Source organism: Staurois parvus, unplaced genomic scaffold (genome assembly GCF_062004578.1).
Source record: "Staurois parvus isolate SC_StPar_1 unplaced genomic scaffold, SC_StPar_1.0 ptg001051l, whole genome shotgun sequence".
NCBI lineage: Eukaryota > Metazoa > Chordata > Amphibia > Anura > Ranidae > Staurois > Staurois parvus.
Window position 1 is genome coordinate 297,574 of NW_028318847.1, and position 23,191 is coordinate 320,764.

Sequence of the window (23,191 nt, forward strand, 5' to 3'; positions counted from 1 at the left end):
ATGCATACCTGTAGTTTGACTTTTTTGTGGTAGGCAGGAATATTTGTCCCAATCTTGTGTTGAAAACCATACTCCATCTCCTGGGTCGGTATTAGATGGCTCTTTTGGCTGTTTATAAGCCATCCAAAAGTAGAAAAGATCCCTAATACTTTGTCGCGTTGTAGTGTTAGCTCTTCGCTTGAACCAGCCACCACCAGGATATCGTCCAGATAGTGATAGATCTTTATCTTTTGCATACAAATAAAAGCTACGGTTGCCAATAGGATCTTGGAAAACACTCTGGGTGCCTCCTTGTTTCCACATGGCAAACATTTGAACTGATAGTGCTCTTCCCCCACTGTGAATCTGAGGTATCGCTGATGATGCTTGTTGATCGGGACATGTAGATATGCATCTGCCAAATCGATTGAAATCAGCCAATCTTCTTGTTGAAGTACTGATATAATTGTGTATACTGACTCCATCTTGAATCTCTTCGGGTCGATGAAATGGTTCAAGAATCTCAAGTGTAACACTGGTCTGAGCTCCCCGGAGGCCTTGGGCACCAGGAAAATAGGGGAATATACCCCTTTTCCTTGTTGTTCTGGCCCAATCGGTGTGATGGCTTGCTTCCGCAATAATTCTGTCACATATTCTTGCAAGAATTGTCATTTCTTCTGGTCCTGCACCCAGTCTGTTTGGACAAACATATTTGGTGGTTTTTCCCAGAAGGCTATCTGGTATCTGTGTTTCACTGTCTTCTGGACCCAATGATCCCTAGTCCTTACCGTCCATACCCTCCAGAATGACCCCAGCCTGGCTCTCACCTGGAGGGGCTGGACGGACCAACTGCCAAAAAGATTTTTCGGTCTTCTTCACAGCCTGACCTGCTCTGGACTTCACATCCCGCAGGAAGGAACTTTGTTTCCCTCTCCATTGTGGTCTAGCATATTCCCTGCCTGGTCTGTGTGATCTGGGTTCTCGGGCTTTTCTGAACTCAAAACTGCCCTGATTGGAAGGGTTGGGGTCTCTTCCTTGACATCTGAGGTAACAGGCCTGATTTGCCCCCTGTGACTCGCCTAATAGCATCCTCAAGGGTTTTCCCGAACAACATTTTGTCGTTGCATTGGATGTTACACAAGGCCTGTTTTGAAGCTTTGTCAGTGGTCCAGTGCATCAACCAGAGAGCCCTTTTCACCGTCACTGAATGTGCGAGGCACTGTAGAGCCGAGTCCACTCATGGTGCTGTCTCCCACAAAGCGGCATAAGTGGACTTAAATGGATACAATTTTGCAAACAGATTTTGGATTCTGACTCTTCTCTTGTTTTTCCCATTCATCCTCAAATAACTAGCGGATCTCCTCAAACAAGGGGAAGGAGGCCCCTTGTCTTTTGAGGTTAGGAAAAAATCTCTTCACCTTCTCGGGAGGCTGAGAATCTTGACTCCAGTCTATGAACTCCTTTACGGCTGTAATATACAGTATGACTTTATTAGACTGAAATCAAATAAATGATCAAGCAAGTCCTCTTGACTCAGAAGAAGACCCTGAAGAAATTTCCAGCACTGAAGGTTTTTGCTCATTGTCCTGTGGACTATTTAATGTAGGTTCACATTCTGAACTTCTTGTGTTGGAGTCTAGATACATGCTTTCAGCTACTGCCTCATGTATATAACCCTTTACTCTTTGGGCCTCTGCTTCCTGTCTGTGGCCACATCTCTCATACATTCGGTGCACAACAGTTTCCTGAGAGCTGATGGGGCCACACAGGCCCAACATAGGCCATCTGAGGGCCTGCTTGTCTGCCTTGGCTCCATGACTGGAGTTCTACTGCAGCTTGGAATGACGGGCGAGTGAATCCTGTTTTTGGAGTGAGAGTTGGATCGTGGAGATATTGACCGATGGCGAGAACTCTCTTTCCACGAGTGTCTTTTTTTTTTTTTAGGGCTCCTGCTTCTAAAAATAACGGGTATCACGTTAGTTTTATGAGCAGCGCTCTTTTCACCATAGTCCCTTGAAGCCCCTCGTACCTTTCCACAGATCTTCGTGCCTGCTGTGGCTGTGGTGAGCTCATGACTGGGGAATGAAACAATAAAAAGGGATCAAATCAAATACCGAGTATGAGTAAGCCCCCTTCCAACTCCACCCCTCCCTCTGCATCTTTCACTTTCTTTTTTTTTATCTGTCCCTTTAAATCTTCCTCCATCTTTCCTGTCAGCAATCCCCAAGGCATGGAGAGAGAACTCCAGACAGAACCTGTAGAGCAAAGCTGCAGAGGTGAGCAGGGAAAAAGAGTGCCTGAGGACTCTTCCAGCAGCCCAGCCTGTGTTCCTACTGCTGTGGACTGGAATGTCAGATGTGGCGTTCAGTGCTGCCGCTGCCATGGCTTCCGGCCTTTAGGTGTGCGGTTGCTAGGTGAACAGTGGGACACTCCGACCACGCCAACCCCCCTGTGATGTCAGCGTCAGAAGCTTCAGAAGCAGCTGGTAGGGCTCATAAGTGAGCCGCTGGAGGAGGAAGGAAGGATACAGTGTAAGCCTTGTGCCCCATACACAAATCACAGCCCTAAAGTGACATTTAAGCACCATATGCCCACAGCCCCAGCACCCAGGGCATCCAGTATTTTAAGTTTACCTCTATTGTTTCTGGATCCTCCAACCCCAGGAGAGGCTGAACCTGGGGGGGAAAGGTTCAGTAAGGGGGAATGCTGGTTGCTTGTACCTTCAGGGGGGAAAGCCTCTTTCTTATTAAGCTGGAAAAGGTGGTCCTGAGGATCCAAAGGGAGGGGTTAACCCATTGTGTGCTGACGGGAGGACGACCAGGAAAAAGAATTTAAACAGCTGTAATATCAAGCTGCAACATAACAATATTGAAAAAAATTAAAGGGGGTCTAAATTCTTTCTGAATGCACTGGTGTGTGTATATATATATATATATATATAGTGGTGTGTCTGTCTAGATTTGTGTATATATTTATATATATATATACACAGTGGGGCAAAAAAGTATTTAGTCAGCCACCAATAGTGCAAGTTCTCCCACTTAAAAAGATGAGAGGCCTGTAATTGGCATCATAGGTAGACCTCAACTATGAGAGACAAAATGAGAAAAAAAATCCAGACAATCACATTGGCTGATTTGGAAAGAATTTATTTGCAAATTATGGTGGAAAATAAGTATTTGGTCAATATCAAAAGTTCATCTCAATACTTTGTTATATATCCTTTGTTGGCAATGACAGAGGTCAAACGTTTCCTGTAAGTCTTCACAAGGTTGGCACACACTGTTGCTGGTATGTTGGCCCATTCCTCCATGCAGATCTCCTCTAGAGCAGTGATGTTTTGGGGCTGTCGCTGGGCAACACGGAATTTCAACTCCCTCCAAAGGTTTTCTATGGGGTTGAGATCTGGACACTGGCTAGGCCACTCCATGACCTTGAAATGCTTACAGGACATACAGGAAACATTTGACCTCTGTCATTGCCAACAAAGGATATATAACAAAGTATTGCGATGAACTTTTGATATTGACCAAATACTTTTTTTTCACCATATTTTGCAAATAAATTCTTTCCAAATCAGCCAATGTGATTGTCTGGATTTTTTTTCTCATTTTGTCTCTCATGGTTGAGGTCTACCTATGATGCCAATTACAGGCCTCTCTCATCTTTTTAAGTGGGAGAACTTGCACAATTGGTGGCTGACTAAATACTTTTTTGCCCCACTGTATATATACACTTTTACAATATATATATATATATTTTTTTTTATTGTATAACATATACATTGTATATATACTGTACACACACACTAGTATTGCATAATTTCTCATTTTATTCTATCAAAACAGAAACACATATTTTGTTATTATGGCAGAGAGTGGCTTCTTAGCTGTTTACACACTCATTGATATGTCACTGAGTCACTGAATGAAAATCCTACTATGTCTATGAACTTGTCACATTCATTAATCCAATTAGGCAAAGCCTTATGCAGACAGAGGTTGGCAGGTCATATATAGCTGAAGGGACCTTATCAGTCTACAATACTAAGCTGCTAAGTGACAGAATAAAAAGCGGGAGCCCCTCTTGCTGACAGGTAGAGGAGAGCTGGCCTTTCTCCCCGAATGAGCAGATCTCAGAAGGGAAGAGGGTCTCACTTAGGCAATCCGAAAAACAAATGCAATATATAACACATTATAATTCATGACACAAAGTACCATTCTAACAGAAACATAAAATAACAACTCACAGTGTAATTTGTTTGAATTCGGTCTGTGTTTTTGATCTAATATATGTAAATTAGTTCATCTCTAGGGAGCATGTGCTGCTGGTTAGCAGTTCAGCATTTCTTTTTAATATTTTGTACATAGTTATCTTAATATTCAGGCCATAGACAGATTTCTTGCTGAGAATAGCAGATGCTAAGACGTATGCCTATTCTTGAGCCTACTGGGTCCTGCTGCGCTGTAGCCTGTGATTTGGCTGAGCAGGAGTGGTACCTTGTTGACCATCAGTAACGGGTCTGAAAATCTCTGCGCACAAAGATGTTCTTTCCTAAAGTCAGATGTGATCTACGTAGCCAAACCATTACTTTATGCTGTAAATTTAGCTTAAGCCTTTAATAGATAATGAATCCGATGCACAAACTGTAGGGGGGGGGGGGGGGGGTGTTAATGGTCTCAGTTTTTGACATCTGTACATGACTGAAGCCTCAGTTTTTTATCAGCATAATAGCATACAGACCGACAATTGTGAATGTAAAAGATACATTAGGTGACATGTGGGGGAACAAATGAAAGCCTCCTAAAGAAAATCTAACCTAGTCAACAGTTTAAATCTGGCCGTAGACACTAGGGGACATAGGACATGCAGGCAGGATCTGATGCATTTTAAACATGCTCCTTGATCAGTGTTTCCAGATGGATGAACAAGACATCTGGAGGTGTTCAGGCCTATGAAAGAAGACAAGGGACGCACGTTACAGGCTCTAGGACTTATTGGTGTAAATCAGTTGCGACTACACAATATCTATTAACATGATCCCTCATTTCCACGTAAGCCTTGGTCAGTAAATGCCCCAAGACAATGAATGTATGTATTTTATTTATTACAGGGATTTTTATAACACTGAAAATGGTCAAAGTGCTTTACATTCACATCAGTCCCTGCCCTGAAGGAGCTTGCTCTATAAGCTCCCTATCTGACATACACCTATATACATACACATATTAAGGCCAGTTTAGACACGAGCCAATTAACCTAACAGCATGGCACTGGAGTGTGGGAGGAAACCCAACACAAAAAAAAAAAAAAACTGTGTATAACTTGCGAGCCAAACTATATATTCAATAAAGTGTTTCTATGGATCGCCAACATTTAACACATATCTCAAACTGTGCAACCTAATAATACATTTATAAATGTAGCGCTCCTTAAAAAATATATTAATTCATACTTGTGATTTGTGATAAACACATACCATAATCAAACAATTATAGTGACATGATTTCAATAAATAAAAATGTTCAAATACAAAAAAACATGATTATTACTTTGCTCTAAAAAATATATAGTCCCATCACTCAATAAGTGATCCAAAAATCGTGACGTGGTGACTTATTAATCATAAAATAGTGACTTTCCGTGATCCTCCAACCAGTAAGATTGTGCGCTCACCTCCTTCTATGCCTAAAAAAAATTTTTTAAGGAGCGCTACATTTAGAAATGTATTATTAGGAAACCCAACACAACAATAAAGAGAAAATGTAAACTCCATGCTGGTTTTGTCCTGGTTGGGATTTGAATTGAGAACTCTGCACCCAGTCTAGATAAAAGCAATCAAATTGCAAGGCTTTCATCCAACATCTATGGGCACCTGAAAATCTGCTGGCTTCGGACAGCCTTGAAGTGAGGTGTAATACCCAGATTGGTAAATATTTCTGCCAAAAAGGGCTTACCCAATGCAGTTGACATATTTATACGCTCTCATTTAGCTAGGATATTTATACATACATGAGCGAGGAAGCTTTTTTATTGATGTTTTTCATATGAATTATTAAAAAAATGTGTTTATATTTACTCATCTTTTTCCAGCTTTGCTTCTTTCCTTCTTTTCTATCTGTTGATGGTTACCCAAGGGACCCATGTATCTTCCTACTTATATGTCTAAATTATTTGTTTTCACAATAATTTCTTGATATATTCTAATGAAAATTTTACTTTGTAGATTTCATTCCATGAAATCAGGGTTTGCAGCATGTTTGTTCAGCCAAATCAGAAAAATGTAAGTATATGTATAGACAAACTTTTTTTTATTTTTTAGTTTTGGGTGAAGTGTGGAGGGGTTGGAACGCCTGAAAAATTTTAATTGCAGTATGTGTATTGAATAGTGGCCACAGAGTCAGAAAGTGATGGGAAATACATGATTTTACAATTGTCACCAGAGCAGGAGGTGATGGGGACCTTTTCAACAAAGACATCTGTTACAGTGACACATTTCTAAGGGGGCATATCCCCTCACTTTGTAAATATTATCTTCCACTTCCTGTTGAATTTCCTAGGCAACAAAGGTAAATCTATCCAACGGGACAGCAAAGGATAAACTTGCAAAGATTTTAATATTTACCTACCCTAACCAAACTATAAAAAACTATTTTTGTTATTCATATACTTTATGTGATAACCAAAGGACTATTTGTGCCTTAACCTATAGCCAGCATTTATATTCTGAGTTTTTTTTTTTTCTAAAGCGTGAAATACTTGATTTATTCTATGAGCAATATTTAAACATTTTCTTTCCTCCAGTCCTTACATCAGGTGCATATTCATGATTAGAGATGAGCGAATTATTCAAAAATTCGATTCGGCTGATTCGCCGAATTTCAGGAAGAAATTCGATTCGATGCGAATTTATTCGCTACGAAGTTAACTTATAAAAAGGGTTTCTAGGCTTCAGAGAGCCTTTAAATTAGTGCAGAACACTGTACCTTTAATTTAAATGCCCTTGGAGATGAGGAAGGAGAAGGAGAAGGAGAAGGATGAGAAGAAGGAGAAGGATGAGAAGAAGGAGAAGGATGAGAAGAAGGAGAAGGAGAAGGAGAAGGAGGAGAAGGAGAAGGATGAGAAGAAGGAGAAGAAGGATGAGAAGATGGAGAAGGAGAAGGATGAGAAGAAGGAGAAGGAGAAGGATGAGAAGAAGGAGAAGGAGAAGGATGAGAAGAAGGAGAAGGAGAAGGATGAGAAGAAGGAGAAGGAGAAGGATGAGAAGAAGGAGAAGGATGAGAAGAAGGAGAAGGAGAAGGATGAGAAGATGGAGAAGGAGAAAAATGAGAAGAAGGAGAAGGATGAGAAGAAGAAGGATGAGAAGAAGGAGAAGGAGAAGGATGAGAAGAAGGAGAAGGAGAAGGATGAGAAGAAGGAGAAGGATGAGAAGAAGGAGAAGGAGAAGGATGAGAAGAAGGAGAAGGAGAAGGATGAGAAGAAGGAGAAGGATGAGAAGAAGGAGAAGGAGAAGGATGAGAAGAAGGAGAAGGAGAAGGATGAGAAGAAGGAGAAGGAGAAGGATGAGAAGAAGGAGAAGGATGAGAAGAAGGAGAAGGATGAGAAGAAGGAGAAGGATGAGAAGAAGGATGAGAAGAAGGAGAAGGATGAGAAGAAGGATGAGAAGAAGGAGAAGGATGAGAAGAAGAAGGATGAGAAGAAGGAGAAGGATGAGAAGAAGAAGAAGGATGAGAAGAAGGAGAAGGATGAGAAGAAGGAGAAGGATGAGAAGAAGAAGAAGGATGAGAAGAAGAAGAAGAAGAAGGATGAGAAGAAGAAGAAGGAAGAGAAGAAAGAGAATTCCAAGCCGGCAAAAAGTGTATCTGCAGAGCTCCGCTATTTCTTAGCCTATTTCTGACAGTTCTGTGACATTCACTCCATACAGCGGTTGAAACATTGTATCTATTTGTTTCCATAAATGGATCCATTTATGGAAACAAATAGATACAATGTTTCAACCGCTGTATGGAGTGAATGTCCCAGAACTGTCAGAAATAGCCTATTTCTGACAGTTCTGTGACATTCACTCCATACAGCGGTTTCAACCGCTGTATGGAGGGAATGTCCCAGAACTGTCAGAAATAGCCTATTTCTGACAGTTCTGGGACATTCACTCCATACAGCGGTTGAAACATTGTATCTATTTGATTCCATAAATGGATCCATTTATGGAAACAAATAGATACAATGTTTCAACCGCTGTATGGAGGGAATGTCCCAGAACTGTCAGAAATAGCCTATTTCTGACAGTTCTGTGACATTCACTCCATACAGCGGTTGAAACATTGTATCTATTTGATTCCATAAATGGATCCATTTATGGAAACAAATAGATACAATGTTTCAACCGCTGTATGGAGGGAATGTCCCAGAACTGTCAGAAATAGGCTATTTCTGACAGTTCTGTGACATTCACTCCATACAGCGGTTGAAACATTGTATCTATTTGTTTCCATAAATGGATCCATTTATGGAAACAAATAGATACAATGTTTCAACCGCTGTATGGAGTGAATGTCACAGAACTGTCAGAAATAGCGGAGCTCTGCAGATACACTTAGCGGAGCTCTGCAGATACACTTTTTGCCGGCTTGGAATTATTCTTATTTTCATCCTACTTCTTCTTCTTCTTCATCCTCATCCTCTTCTTCTGAGGATGAGGATGAAGAAGAAGAAGAAGAAGTAGGATGAAAATAAGATTAATTCCAAGCCGGCAAAAAGTGTATCTGCAGAGCTCCTCTAAGTGTATCTGCAGAATAGAGGAGCTCTGCAGATACACTTTTTGCCGGCTTGGAATTATTCTTATTTTCATCCTACTTCTTCTTCTTCTTCTTCATCCTCATCCTCAGAAGAAGAAGCAGAGGATGAGGATGAGGATGAAGAGGAAGAAGAAGAAGAAGTAGGATGAAAATAAGAATAATTCCAAGCCGGCAAAAAGTGTATCTGCAGAGCTCCTCTATTCTGCAGATACACTTAGAGGAGCTCTGCAGATACACTTTTTGCCGGCTTGGAATTATTCTTATTTTCATCCTACTTCTTCTTCTTCTTCTTCATCCCCATCCTCTTCTTCTGAGGATGAAGAAGAAGAAGAAGAAGTAGGATGAAAATAAGAATAATTCCAAGCCGGCAAAAAGTGTATCTGCAGAGCTCCTCTAAGTGTATCTGCAGAATAGAGGAGCTCTGCAGATACACTTTTTGCCGGCTTGGAATTATTCTTATTTTCATCCTACTTCTTCTTCTTCTTCTTCTTCATCCTCTTCTTCTTCTTCTGAGGATGAGGATGAAGAAGAAGAAGTAGGATGAAAATAAGAATAATTCCAAGCCGGCAAAAAGTGTATCTGCAGAGCTCCTCTAAGTGTATCTGCAGAATAGAGGAGATCTGCAGATACACTTTTTGCCGGCTTGGAATTATTCTTATTTTCATCCTACTTTTTCTTCTTCTTCATCCTCATCCTCAGAAGAAGAAGATGAGGATGAGGATGAAGAGGAAGAAGAAGAAGAAGTAGGATGAAAATAAGAATAATTCCAAGCCGGCAAAAAGTGTATCTGCAGAGCTCCTCTATTCTGCAGATACACTTAGAGGAGCTCTGCAGATACACTTTTTGCCGGCTTGGAATTATTCTTATTTTCATCCTACTTCTTCTTCTTCTTCTTCATCCTCTTCTTCTTCTTCTGAGGATGAGGATGAAGAAGAAGAAGAAGAAGTAGGATGAAAATAAGATTAATTCCAAGCCGGCAAAAAGTGTATCTGCAGAGCTCCTCTAAGTGTATCTGCAGAATAGAGGAGCTCTGCAGATACACTTTTTGCCGGCTTGGAATTATTCTTATTTTCATCCTACTTCTTCTTCTTCTTCTTCTTCATCCTCATCCTCAGAAGAAGAAGAAGAGGATGAGGATGAAGTGGAAGAAGAAGAAGAAGTAGGATGAAAATAAGAATAATTCCAAGCCGGCAAAAAGTGTATCTGCAGAGCTCCTCTATTCTGCAGATACACTTAGAGGAGCTCTGCAGATACACTTTTTGCCGGCTTGGAATTATTCTTATTTTCATCCTACTTCTTCTTCTTCATCCTCATCCTCTTCTTCTTCTTCTGAGGATGAGGATGAAGAAGAAGAAGAAGTAGGATGAAAATAAGAATAATTCCAAGCCGGCAAAAAGTGTATCTGCAGAGCTCCTCTAAGTGTATCTGCAGAATAGAGGAGCTCTGCAGATACACTTTTTGCCGGCTTGGAATTATTCTTATTTTCATCCTACTTCTTCTTCTTCTTCTTCATCCTCAGAAGAAGAAGAAGAGGATGAGGATGAAGAGGAAGAAGAAGAAGAAGAAGAAGTAGGATGAAAATAAGAATAATTCCAAGCCGGCAAAAAGTGTATCTGCAGAGCTCCTCTATTCTGCAGATACACTTAGAGGAGCTCTGCAGATACACTTTTTGCCGGCTTGGAATTATTCTTATTTTCATCCTACTTCTTCTTCTTCATCCTCATCCTCTTCTTCTTCTTCTGAGGATGAGGATGAAGAAGAAGAAGAAGAAGTAGGATGAAAATAAGATTAATTCCAAGCCGGCAAAAAGTGTATCTGCAGAGCTCCTCTAAGTGTATCTGCAGAATAGAGGAGCTCTGCAGATACACTTTTTGCCGGCTTGGAATTATTCTTATTTTCATCCTACTTCTTCTTCTTCTTCTTCTTCATCCTCATCCTCACCTTTTTGCCGGCTTGGAATTAATCTTATTTTCATCCTACTTCTTCTTCTTCATCCTCATCCTCACCTTTTTGCCGGCTTGGAATTAATCTTATTTTCATCCTACTTCTTCTTCATTCTCATCCTCTTCTTCTTCTTCTGAGGATGAGGATGAGGATGAAGAAGAAGAAGAAGTAGGATGAAAATAAGAATTCCAAACCGGCAAAAAGTGTATCTGCAGAGTTCCTCTATTTCTGACAGTTCTCTGACAGCTCCTTCACATGTACAGCGGTTGAAACATCTGTTTCCGAATAAAAACATCTGTATCCTAAATGGAAACAAATAGATACAATGTTTCAACCGCTGTACATGTGTTCCTTCTGTCAGAGAACTGTCAGAAATAGCGGAGCTCTCTGCAGGGACACTTTTGCCGGCTGATCGGGAAAAATCCGATTCGCGCACCCGAAGTAGGCAAATATTCGGAATCGAATTTTTCCTGAAATTCGTATCGAATTCCGGTTCGCCTGGTTCGATTCGCTCATCTCTATTCATGATGTCTAAGTGGTTAGCATTCTTGACTTGCAGTTCTGGGTCCAGGGTCTTCCTCTTACCTGGAACACTATCTGCATAAAGTTTGAATGTTCTTTATAAGTACATATGTGTTTATTGTCACAGTTTAAATGTAGCCTGGTAGTTTAATTGATTTCTACCCAAATATAGCTTTAATGTGTGGGCTGTTAGCCCATGCAGAGAATATAAACTAATGTGAATAGTTATATGTTCTCTAGAACAATGTGCAATATGTAGTGCTATACAAATACTGTAAATAAATGTAACACTACCCCCTTAGGGGTTGCTGATGAATGTGGGTCCCCCTATAGTCCTGCACAGCCAGTTATTCAGCATTTTTCCACACAGGCTCTCATCCGTAGACAGAAATCAGTCCTTGAGCATTTGTTTTGGTATTTTATTGAAGGAATTAAAACTTGGATAGGTTAAGGGGTGTATAGGATGCCCAAGGGAACCAAAATCTGAGGACAACTTCCTGAACTATTCATAGCTTCTCTTCTCTGACACAGTCTCTGTTGGAGTGCTAGCCAGCAGCTCCAGTTGTACTACCCCAGACCCTAGATGAACTCCTCTTCACCCAGCAAGCTGGAGACTTTTCCTGAGCAGGGGATCTGGCTGTACTTTTAAATAAAGTGCACAGTCACTAGCAGAGGGCTAATCTGGTTTCCCACAAGAGTGCTCCTTCCCATATCCGCCCATGGGGTACTCACTGAGATCCTCTCCTGTACTGCTTGCGGGATGGCTGCTGCTACCAGGCCTATCAGCTGGGCTGCCTCTTCCCTGCCATACAGGTGGTCCTCTCTCAGGGGGCCAGGGATTCCCGAGTTTTCCTCCTTTCCAGCACCAGGTTCACAGGCAGACCCCATTCCACGAGGCCTACTGGTAGCTTTCCTCCTCCAGCCTCACATCTCCCTGATTCACGCTCCTCGCTCACCACCACATTTCTGCTAGAGAGCAGGCTCTTCCACTTTTAAGGGAGTTCCAGCCCCTTGCCAAGCCTTATGTTGGGGATTGGCTGAAGCCCCTCAATGGTGTAGCCAACCACTCCTCAGATCAACTCACTGCCTTCAAGGCTCTCCTCCAAAAGCCTCAGAGCAGGTGGAAATTCCAGAGGCTCTGGCCTGCACAGTCTGGTGATAACATCTGGTTATCTCACCTGAGCTGCTAAACAGCTCCTCACTAACCATTAGGGTTTAACTCCCTCTAACTAAACTAGGAGGGTGCTACATAAATAAAAATTCTCAAAATGTAGCCAGCAGGGAACAGAATTTATGGTCCATTCATACCACTGAACAAATAACTAAGAGGTAGCACACATAATAACAGTGTGACAAATAAAACAAAATAAAGCATAAACAATAGTCCATATCCCTATGTGCAATCATGAATAATCAATAACTCCACCAATGTGTTTAACTCAGTACTCCAAGTGCAATCCCACCATCTAGACTGGAATTCACTGCATCAGAATGACCATTTGTTTAAAGGTAAGTAGAAAATACTTCATAGATTCCTTTACAAGGAACCAACCTCTATGATCCTGAACTCCAACCAACAAAACTGTTTGCTCTTGTACTAGCATTTAAGCATGCAATGCTCAGGAAAGAGAAAGGAGGCTTCTCATAGTGTAATAGGTTTATTATAAAGAAGCAAGGTCAAAACAGCAGGGAACATTCCCATGACATAAGTGCATCGGATAATTGAACTTGCATACAGAGCTTAGTAAGCTAGTAACCGAATGTCTCACTTAATATTAAGTGTGTATCAATGTGTCTCCAAGCCCTGCCTAGCTCATATATAAATATTAATGTAGTGCCCTCTAGCTGCAGTGAAGTGAGCATGTCTATTTGGGATACTTTAGGTCAGACTAGAGGGCACCACAAGGCAGACCTCTGGTACCTCCCCCTGGTTCTGCAGTCTTCCAAAAGATTCTAGAAGCTAGTAGGTGGAAGGGTGGAGAACAAGATCTGCATTTTCATAGGATTCTGACCACTCCCAGGCAGGAGGCCTGGCAGTGTGGCAAATATGACCATAGATATGAGAGAGTCTAACCAGCAGGAGAATCTGGTGATTGGGTGGAAGATGGAGTGTTGAGGATCGTGAAGACTTTTAGGGGTCCCTGGGGGGGGGGGGGGGGTTGTGTCTGCAGGCTGGAGCTGACGAAGAAAGAAGGAAGGAGAAGTTAGACAGAGGGACCTGCACTACAAGTCCTATCCAGAAGTAACTCGGCTCAGCATGGAAGACTAGCACAGCTAAGGGGTCTGAACAAGCAGTCTTATGCAAAACTGCAGGATAAAAGGGACTACCTCTACACCCCCAGGGCCTACAAGAGAGAAAGTGGCCAGATGCAATATCTATCAATCTCTTGTTCTGGGATACCTGCAAAGAAGATAGGTGGGATGGCATTTCCTCACCAATTATTGGAACTTTGTGAGAGTTCACCCAAGGGGATCTAGAGCCTCTTAAAGTCATATTGCTACTGAAATCACATTGCTATTGATCCTTAAAGGGACTGATACCACTCCAACTGGAGTAACATCCTGGACTCATTTTTTTGTACATAACGTAGGAGGTTTATCCTCAATCTGTTCTTCTAGTCAAGTTAGGCATCCCACAACCCTATTCGCTATCCAAGTTGTTTTCCCCTAAATAAAACAACAAAGACAAGCCCATGGACTGCATTATTGACTATGTGTGTTTGTCAAAAATGCGTGTTGCCTGGCCGTGCAGGAAATAAGGAGACCCAAAACTCAGTGGCTCCATAGGGGATAGCGCTACATTAGTAAGTTGAATGAATGTACCATCTATACCAATACCTTTTGGTAATGCATGGCAAAATGTGCCTGTTACCGCAATGCATAGTAATGCACCAAGCTGGGTGTTTTTTGGGCCATTCCTTTTGATTGGTACCCCAAATCTTCTACAGAATGCACCTATGCTACAGCCCACTGCAGGGCACCACAATGCTGTATGTGCATGGCATTGTGTTTCAATGAAAAGAAAAAATAACAAGAACAGTTTTTCTGGTATTGGGGCCTATTCAAAATGAATATGCTGCAGCAGCATATATGTGCTTCTGCAACACGCCATGATGTGAACGAGACATTCTTGTTATGAGCATTGGTATGAAAACGGCACTTTTCTTGCTGTTACATATGTTACGTGTTTATTTGCAAGCACTTAACCTTTTGTGTATGTACTAAATATTTTGTTTAAAAATAACAAAATGTTACCCCTGTAAAAATGCATAATACCACAACCAGTGCACAAAGCAGGCACTGTAGATATGTTCATGATAGCCTGCGGCCAAGGCTGTCCCAGCTATTCTGATGCTGGAGGCTGCACTTTAAACCATGTTATACCATCTCTTGGACTAGCAGCGCACACCAAAAAAAATACATGCTGTCAATCATGCAATGAAATATTAAATAGAGAAGCTATGTATAATGTAAAAAAAGTCAAATTAATTCTAATAAACATTATCTCCTTTGCATCTGCTTTCAGTATTTCTCAAGGGAACTCCATGCAAAGACAGTCATTCTGACAGCCAGCAACTGTATAGTGATTATTTCCAAGAATGTAACCGAGATCGTTGTCCAAGATAGCTACTCTGGTAATAACAACATTTCTAATATGTTTCTTAAAAGGCTGATAAGTTCAAATACAAGTTCAGTGAAGTGGAATACCCTCTAATTACTTCAATAAAATATGTACAGCATACACACACCCTGTAACTAAACTTTGACAATATATTTACAAATACACTTATCTGCCAGTTACAACTGAGACTATGTAGACATAATCCCCATATGCTTGTTTTGCAAGCACTGGCTTCATCTCCATTTCGATTCAGAATCAAGGAGAAATATGGTTTCAGCATGGATAAAGTTGCAAGTCTTTTTTTGCAACAAAGGATAATGTGAATTGGCATTTGGGTCACCCCACCTTTTCACACTCCTTGAACTGAGCTTTCCTTCTGATATTTATCTGTATGAATCTTTCATGTTTCATGTTGGCATTTTAGGATGATGGTCAAACATACAGCAACTTGCTTAGCAGTGGCATCAAGTAGTAGAGTATATATAGTATACATACTGCAAGTATAGCAAGATTATCCAACATTCTATCATTTTAATTCTTTGAGTACCAACAGAATAGTTTTCATATCCACATAACTCTCCTTTGGCAGTCATAAGATGACCACAAATGCTGCCAAAAGGCAGACTTTGGGATCCATATTTTAATCTTAGCTTCGGTCCAGCTGACAATGGATCACAATCAGATATGATGCCCTTTTCAGTGCTACACAAGATGCAAACATGAGCCAAGTTTGTCCAGTATTGAAGGCTAGATATCAGTAACATCATGTCTTTTTGTTTAACTCCATGACCTCTACTTTTATTCTTTGCACACTGTATAAAATTGTTTAAATTCTGTTTAACAGTTGTATATTTGTTTAATCCTTGCAATGAAGTAGAAGAAAATATTTTTCATCAAAAATAACATTTAGACAACCTTGTGTACCACCAAAGCCCACATATGGGGCAGTTGGATTGCGGCTGCCATCCTGTTTACAATACCTGTTATTTAGTTATGTGATTGACTTCAACAATACAATTTGAGTGATACAGTTAAGGTTGTTTTCTGACTGTACAGGTTGTAAAATCTGACCGTGTGATCTAAGACCGTGTGATCTAAGAATTACTCCTTCTTCTGAAAAAATGGAATAATTTTTCCTGCACTCATAGAAGAAATGTTTAACTTCAGAAATAACATGGGGTCTTGGCAGTTACAGGAAGAGAGTTAGATTTTGGATCTCTTTGTAAGACCATAGAGAGCTCTACCTTTTTATATCAAAATCAAGTGTGATATGTATAGTTCTGGTATATTATTCAATTGTACTGCCTCTTTACAAGAAAAGGTTAGCATGTAGCTTCACTGCTAACCAGCGGCCCAGAGAATAGAATCCAGGTCCATACTGTTACAAGAAATTGTTAAATGTTTTTATAGTATTCTTCCCATAAGAATGCTTGAGCTTACAACATCTTTCCAGTTAAAATATTTATATAGCTTGGTAAAATCCAAGACAGTGTCCATTACTCACTGTTTCTACATGAGGGAAGAGTTCATTTTACACAATGCTTTCTTCCCTAACATTGTTAAAGCTGCTGGAACTCCCCAAAATCTGCTTAGGGTTGGCAACTACTAACAAATTTACAGATACAATGGCCATAATTAATATGTTTGTAAACATGTACTGTTTTCATCTTATGTGAGCTGGTAGTAGCCTGCCAAGTAGAGCTGAAGATCTGCTATCTGCAGTGTGATGCCAACCTGCTCAGGTATTGTTACCCAGAACAGTTACATCATATAATATCATTAGTAAAGTAGTACTCAGTAGTACATCTGCTGCTAACAATGGATTGATACTATCACTAAAGCAGGCCATAGACAAGTAAAAAACCGAACGTTCTGTCAATTTAAAAACCAAAATGGCGCATACCATTGTGCCATCATCTGTTTCTTTTTTCTAAACAAAATCCAGCATGTTGCATCAGGCACTTTCGATTGCAATGTGAAAAGTGTTTGTCGCAGCTGACACACTAATGCTGCAAAAAACAAATTACCAAGAATTTGCATTTGGTGTTCAGCTCACATATGGTCTTCTTAACAGACAAGTAGCATAGGAAGAGTAAGTATAAAAAAAGATTGATAGAATTCCTCTAGGCTTTTCCTAATAATTACACTGTATTTGGATATATATCATGTTCTGAAATCACAACTTGCTATTTCTACAGTCTGATATGTAACTGGCAAACTTTCCCATATAGAGGAAAAATATAATTGAAATATATATTAAAAATATATTGACATATATATATATTTGAAATGCTACAATGTTGGGCATATTCAATATATTTCAAAATATATTTCAATAAATATATATATATATATATATATATATATATATATATATATATATATATATACTGCATGTTGAAATGCATTTTTATTACAAAATATATGAAAAATATTTTAAAAATACATCTCAAATATACTGTATGTCTTTAAAAATCCAAACCTACATTTTTGGAATGCATTTACAAATATATGTAAAAACATATGTTAAAATTACTTTTTTATATGTTAAAAAAATCAGAAGAATATATTTAAAAAATATATATTTTTAAAAATATTTTTTATAAATTATGTAATATATAAAAAACACATTTCAACATGCAGTGTGTATATACAGTATAAGCATGCCCCTGAAGACATGCATGCACACGAAGCATGTTTGGTGGAGCCTTACGTGCTGATGTCACGCCGCCGTGGCCAGAGCTCAGAGCGGCAGCCATTATGGTATGCTTTTATGCATTTAACTCTTTGCTGTTTCCACATGGATTGCTTTTAACTACTTACAATAAATACTACACTATGTTGGCATACCTTCAGCTCCTGTGGTGAGGTTCTCCCTCTAGGAGGATTCTTTGCTGGTTTTGCATAGCCCTGACCCTGGAGAAGTCCCTATTTATGGCTTCCTGAGATCCCCCCATTAGGATCAGCATTAATGCTATTATACAAGTAGCGTTCTGGTGAGTGCACATCCATATAAGGTGGTGGATTCCTATGTTGGATCATGAGCACTCGAGCATCCCAGCTGGTATTGCTGCACCTTGTACTTCCACAAACACCGGGCATTGCTGTGACCTGTAGTGCCATGGACTATGTATAATCAACCATTATTGCTAAATATGCACACATATAACAATTCTATGACCTGCAGCACCACGGACTATCCACTATTTATATTCAAAATTTTTGAGTTTTTTATGATTTTATGATTCTATGTGATCTGAGACTTTTTTTTTATTTATTTCACTGGAATATTGTATGAACACTTCTATTCACATAAGCACTTTATGATTGCATTTGTCACTTATGCTTTAGCGCTGCACTTATATTTGAATTGTGCAATCATTGTTGACTGATTATCAGTCACCCATATTAACCCCAAATAAGAGTCCCATTTTAAAGATAACTTCGTGTAATACAATCTTTGAAAACTACACATTCGATCGAAGCGATTTTAGTAAATAAGACAAAGCGCAAAAGAGCAAAGTATTCTTCTTTCTTATCTGATCAGGATAAACAATAGATAAAATCTTATTGCTAATATGATTGATGGCCACTCTACTATCATTCTTTTCACTGCTTCACTGAATGAGCTCGAATGTGTGCAACTGTGGAGGAAGTATGGCAGTCCCTATGGAGTATGGTAATATTAGTTCAGGATGTCTGGTGTACGAAGGTGAAAAAAGCAACCAATCTCCATTCATTTTAATTTTGCCAGATTGTGTGAGCATTTTACCTAAAATTAGAATATGCTCTTTGATATGGTTAGCTCTAGAAGTATGATTGAATCATGACCATTGACTGTTAATGCATAGGAGTATTCACTTATATATAATTATAACTATTTTTTTTTTTACTTAAAGCAACTTTTAAAATGTTTTAACCATAGCTGAAATGTTTTGGGTTTTTTTGTTTGAATAAAGCTGGTAAAGAATAGAGTCTCAGGTTTTTATTACTGATTATACTGTAAGGGCCACAGTGCCCTTGTGAATGAGCCCTAAATCCTAAAATGTTAGGTAGACTTAATCTCACTTCTTGTAAGGGAGGAATTGGTTACTGAGACAGAAAATGAGGAAAACCTTTCCAAAGGGAACATAAACAACAATATAAAACCAATCCTAATCCTTTCCCACTCTGTCCAAAACTCAAATGAAAATTAAACTGATTATAAGGCCTAAATTCAGACATATTTTTGTTTGGTTTTGGATAGAGTGGGAGAAAAGTTAAAGTTGAACCCTGGACTGGTGAAAAGGTACCCTTACAGTCGGGCCCGGCATACTGCAAGGGTTTGATGCTCTCTCTAGGGCAGTAGTGTCCAAAAATTGGTCTGGGGGTTGGATACATCCCTTTGCTTGCCTTTATCCAGCCCTTGAGGCACTATTTGTCCCACTAAAACCAACAATGGGGCACTGTTTCTCCCACTGACACCAATGATTGAGCACTATTCCTCCCTTTGATACCAATGGTAGGGCACTATTCTTCCCACTGACACATACAATAGGGTACCATTCCTTCCACTGATACCAGTGATGGGTCACAATAATCCCCACTGATGCCAATGATGGGGCACTATTCCACCCACTGATAGCAATGATGGGGCACTATTTCTCCAACTGATACCAATGATGGGGCACTGTTCCTTCCACTGACACCAATGATGGTGCACCATTTTTACCACTGATACCAGCAATGGGGCAAAATTTCTCCCACCAACACCAATGATGGAGCACTATTTCTCCCACTGATACCAATGATGGAGTACTATTCCTCCCACTGACACCAATGATGGGGCACTATTCTTCCCACTGACACCAGTGATAGGGCACTATTTCTCCCATTGATACCAATGATGGGGCATTTATTACTCCCATTGACACCAATGATGGGGCACTGTTTACTCCCGTGTCATTTTCTACTCACACTGGCCACAGTCTAGCCCCCTCAAAGTCTGAAGGACAGTAAACTGGCCCTTTGTTTGGAGACTCCTGCTCTAGGGCAGTGGTCTCCAAACCTTTTAAGCAAAGGGCCAGTTTACTGTGCTTCAGGCTTTAGGGGGGCCAGACTGTAGCCATAGGGAGTAAAAAACGCCCTGGCATCAGTGCCATAATTGGTTTTAATGGAAGGAAAAGCTCCCCATTGTTGATATCAATGAGAAGAATACTGCCCCATTGATGGTGTTAGTATGGCGATTGGTGCTCCATCATTGGTGGAGTAATGCCCCAAGGGCCAGATAAAGGCGGGCAAAGGGCCACATCCAGCCCCTGGGCCGCAGTTTGGAGACCACTGCTCTAGGGGAATAGGAACAAGATCAAATAAATACCTTATTCCTCACTTGCTTGGTCTTTCTCCTTTTCATAAGTATAATCTCCCTAAGCCAGTCCTTTCTCACTTGGATAGAGTGGGGTCACAGCTCTCCAATATCATCAAGTACACGGTAGGACCAGTAGTCCTGCACTGCTCATGAGGATAATGAGGGCTTACCCACATCCTGAGAGCTAAAGAGAACATTGGCTGCCAGGGGAAAGAGAAAATCTAGCTGACTCAACAGTGGGGATGTTGGATGCCTACAAGAGACCACTGCTTCCATACAGAAAGCAAAGCTCCTTCTCTGCAACATGCTGGCAGCAGACAGGCCTTAGAGCAGAAAAACATGTCCCCTGTCAGCATGTTCCAGAGGAGGAGCTTTGCTTTCTGTGTGAAAGCAGTAGTCTCTCTGTAGACAGCCAACATGCACCCTTTGCACTTAATTTGTTTTGATGTACATGAAATATATTTAGCTGATTTAAAATACAAGTTTAGTTAAATGTAGTGTATTTTTAGTCAATACCATGTTAATATTATCCCAGCATGTTTAACTGTCAACTGTCATTCGGCAGTTGCAGTGCTTTGCTGTTTAAAGAGAAAATGTAAGGACAAAAATAGGGGAACTACCATTGTTGACTTCCTTTTAAAGGTTCAGCCTCCTGAGCTGGCACTATGATCCTGTCATTACTGCCCAGTGGGATACAAACCTGGATCAAGTGTGCAGTAATTGACATCTGACTAGTCAGATCTCCTGTCCTGCATAGTCCTTCCAGGTCAGTGACATGCTAAGCAGTGAAGCAGTGATGAAGATGACAGTCACCTTCCAGCTCCCTTATTTCTGTACTCACAGGTTAACAAAGAGCCATGGGTTCCTACTGTTATAGCAGCATACAGTATTTATGTAATACTTGTACAAATGCAGTAATGGTATTAAAGAGAATGATTCATTCAAATGCTAAAACTTTTAAGCGGTCAGCTATTGGATAGTGTCTGTATACATTTATGTTGCTGGGTGAACACCATTTAGCCAGTTCAGGGTCTAATTTTTTTATAATGCAGACTTGCATAAAAAATAGATCACTAACCACATAATACTTACATCCAGACTTTACCAGCATGGTCTGCTTTCTTTACTTTTTTGCGAGTCATGTGTATATAAAAGTATATGAATCATTTAATATCATTAATAATAAAACTACTGGCAGTCAGGCGCTGACCGCATTGCTGCATGAGTGTATGTGTGTGTATATATATATATATATATATATATATATATGCTATATTGTCAAATGCATTAGGACACCCCTCCAAATCATTGGATTCAGGTGTTCCAAACACCTCCATGGCCACAGATGCAAAAAATCAAGCACCTTGTGGACAGCCTTCCCAGAAGAGTTGAGGCTGTTATAGCTACAAAGGGTGGGCCAACTCAATATTGAACCCTTTGGACTAAGACTGGGATGTCATTAAAGTTCATGTGTGTGTAAAGGCAGGTGTCCCAATACCTTTGGCAATATAGTGTATGTATATATATATATATATATATATATATACAGTCATGGCCGAAATTGTTGGCACCCTTGATATTTCTCCAGGAAATCATGTATTTCTCACGAAACGTATTGCATTAACACATGTTTTGCTATACACATGTTTATTCCCTTTGTGTGTATTGGGACAAAACAAAAAAAGGGAGGAAAGAAAGCAAATTCGACATAATGTCACACAAACCTCCAAAAATGGGCTGGACAAAAGTATTGGCACCCTTTCACAACTGCGGATAAATAAGAATGTTACAAGCATGTGATGCTCCTGTAAACTCACCTGGGGCAAGTAACAGGTGTGGGCAATATAGAAATCACACCTGAAAGCAGATAAAAAGGAGAGACGTTCACTTAACCTTTGCATTGTGTGTCTGTCTGTGCCACACTAAGCATGGACAACAGAAAGAGGAGACGAGAACTGTCTGAGGACCTGAGAACCAAAATTGTGGCAAAATATCAACAATCTCAAGGTTACAAGTCCATCTCCAGAGAACTAGATTTGCCTTTGTCCACAGTGCGCAACATTATCAAGAAGTTTGCAACCCATGGCACTGTAGCTAATCTCCCTGGTCGTGGACGGATGAGGAAAATTGATGAAAGATTGCAACGCAGAATAGTCCGGATGGTGGATAAGCAGCCCCAAACATGTTCCAAAGACATTCAAGCTGTCCTGCAGGCTCAGGGAGCATCAGTGTCAGCGCGAACTATCCGTCGACATTTAAATGAAATGAAACGCTATGGCAGGAGACCCAGGAGGACCCCACTGCTGACACAGAGACATAAAAAAGCAAGACTACAGTTTGCCAAAATGTACTTGAGTAAGCCAAAAGCCTTCTGGGAAAACGTCTTGTGGACAGATGAGACCAAGATAGAGCTTTTCGGTAAAGCACATCATTCTACTGTTTACCGAAAACGGAATGAGGCCTACAAAGAACAAAACACAGTACCTACGGTAAAATATGGTGGAGGTTCAATGATGTTTTGGGGTTGTTTTGCTGCCTCTGGCACTGGGTGCCTTGACTGTGTGCAAGGCATCATGAAATCTGAGGATTACCAAAGGATTTTGGGTCGCACTGTAGGGCCCAGTGTCAGAAAGCTGGGTTTGCGTCCAAGATCCTGGGTCTTCCAGCAGGACAATGACCCCAAACATACGTCAAAAAGCACTCAGAAATGGATGGCAAAGAAGCGCTGGAGAGTTCTGAAGTGGCCAGCAATGAGCCCAGATCTAAATCCCATTGAACACCTGTGGAGAGATCTTAAAATTGCTGTTGGGAAAAGGTGTCCTTCCAATAAGAGAGACCTGGAGCTGTTTGCAAAGGAAGAGTGGTCCAAAATTCCGGGTGAGAGGTGTCAGAAGCTTATTGATGGTTATAGGAAGCGACTGATTTCAGTTATGTTTTCCAAAGGGTGTGCAACCAAATATTAAGTTAAGGGTGCCAATA

General features: G+C 40.4%; 1 protein-coding gene and 1 pseudogene across 1 annotated transcript in view; both read right to left on the reverse strand.

Annotated features, from left to right (window-relative positions):
* Positions 1-23,191, reverse strand: part of SPTBN2 (spectrin beta, non-erythrocytic 2) — a 311,949-nt gene that overhangs the window by 285,685 nt on the left and 3,073 nt on the right. The gene's annotated exons all lie outside the window — the stretch shown is intronic.
* Positions 977-2,362, reverse strand: LOC149440801 (uncharacterized; annotated as a pseudogene).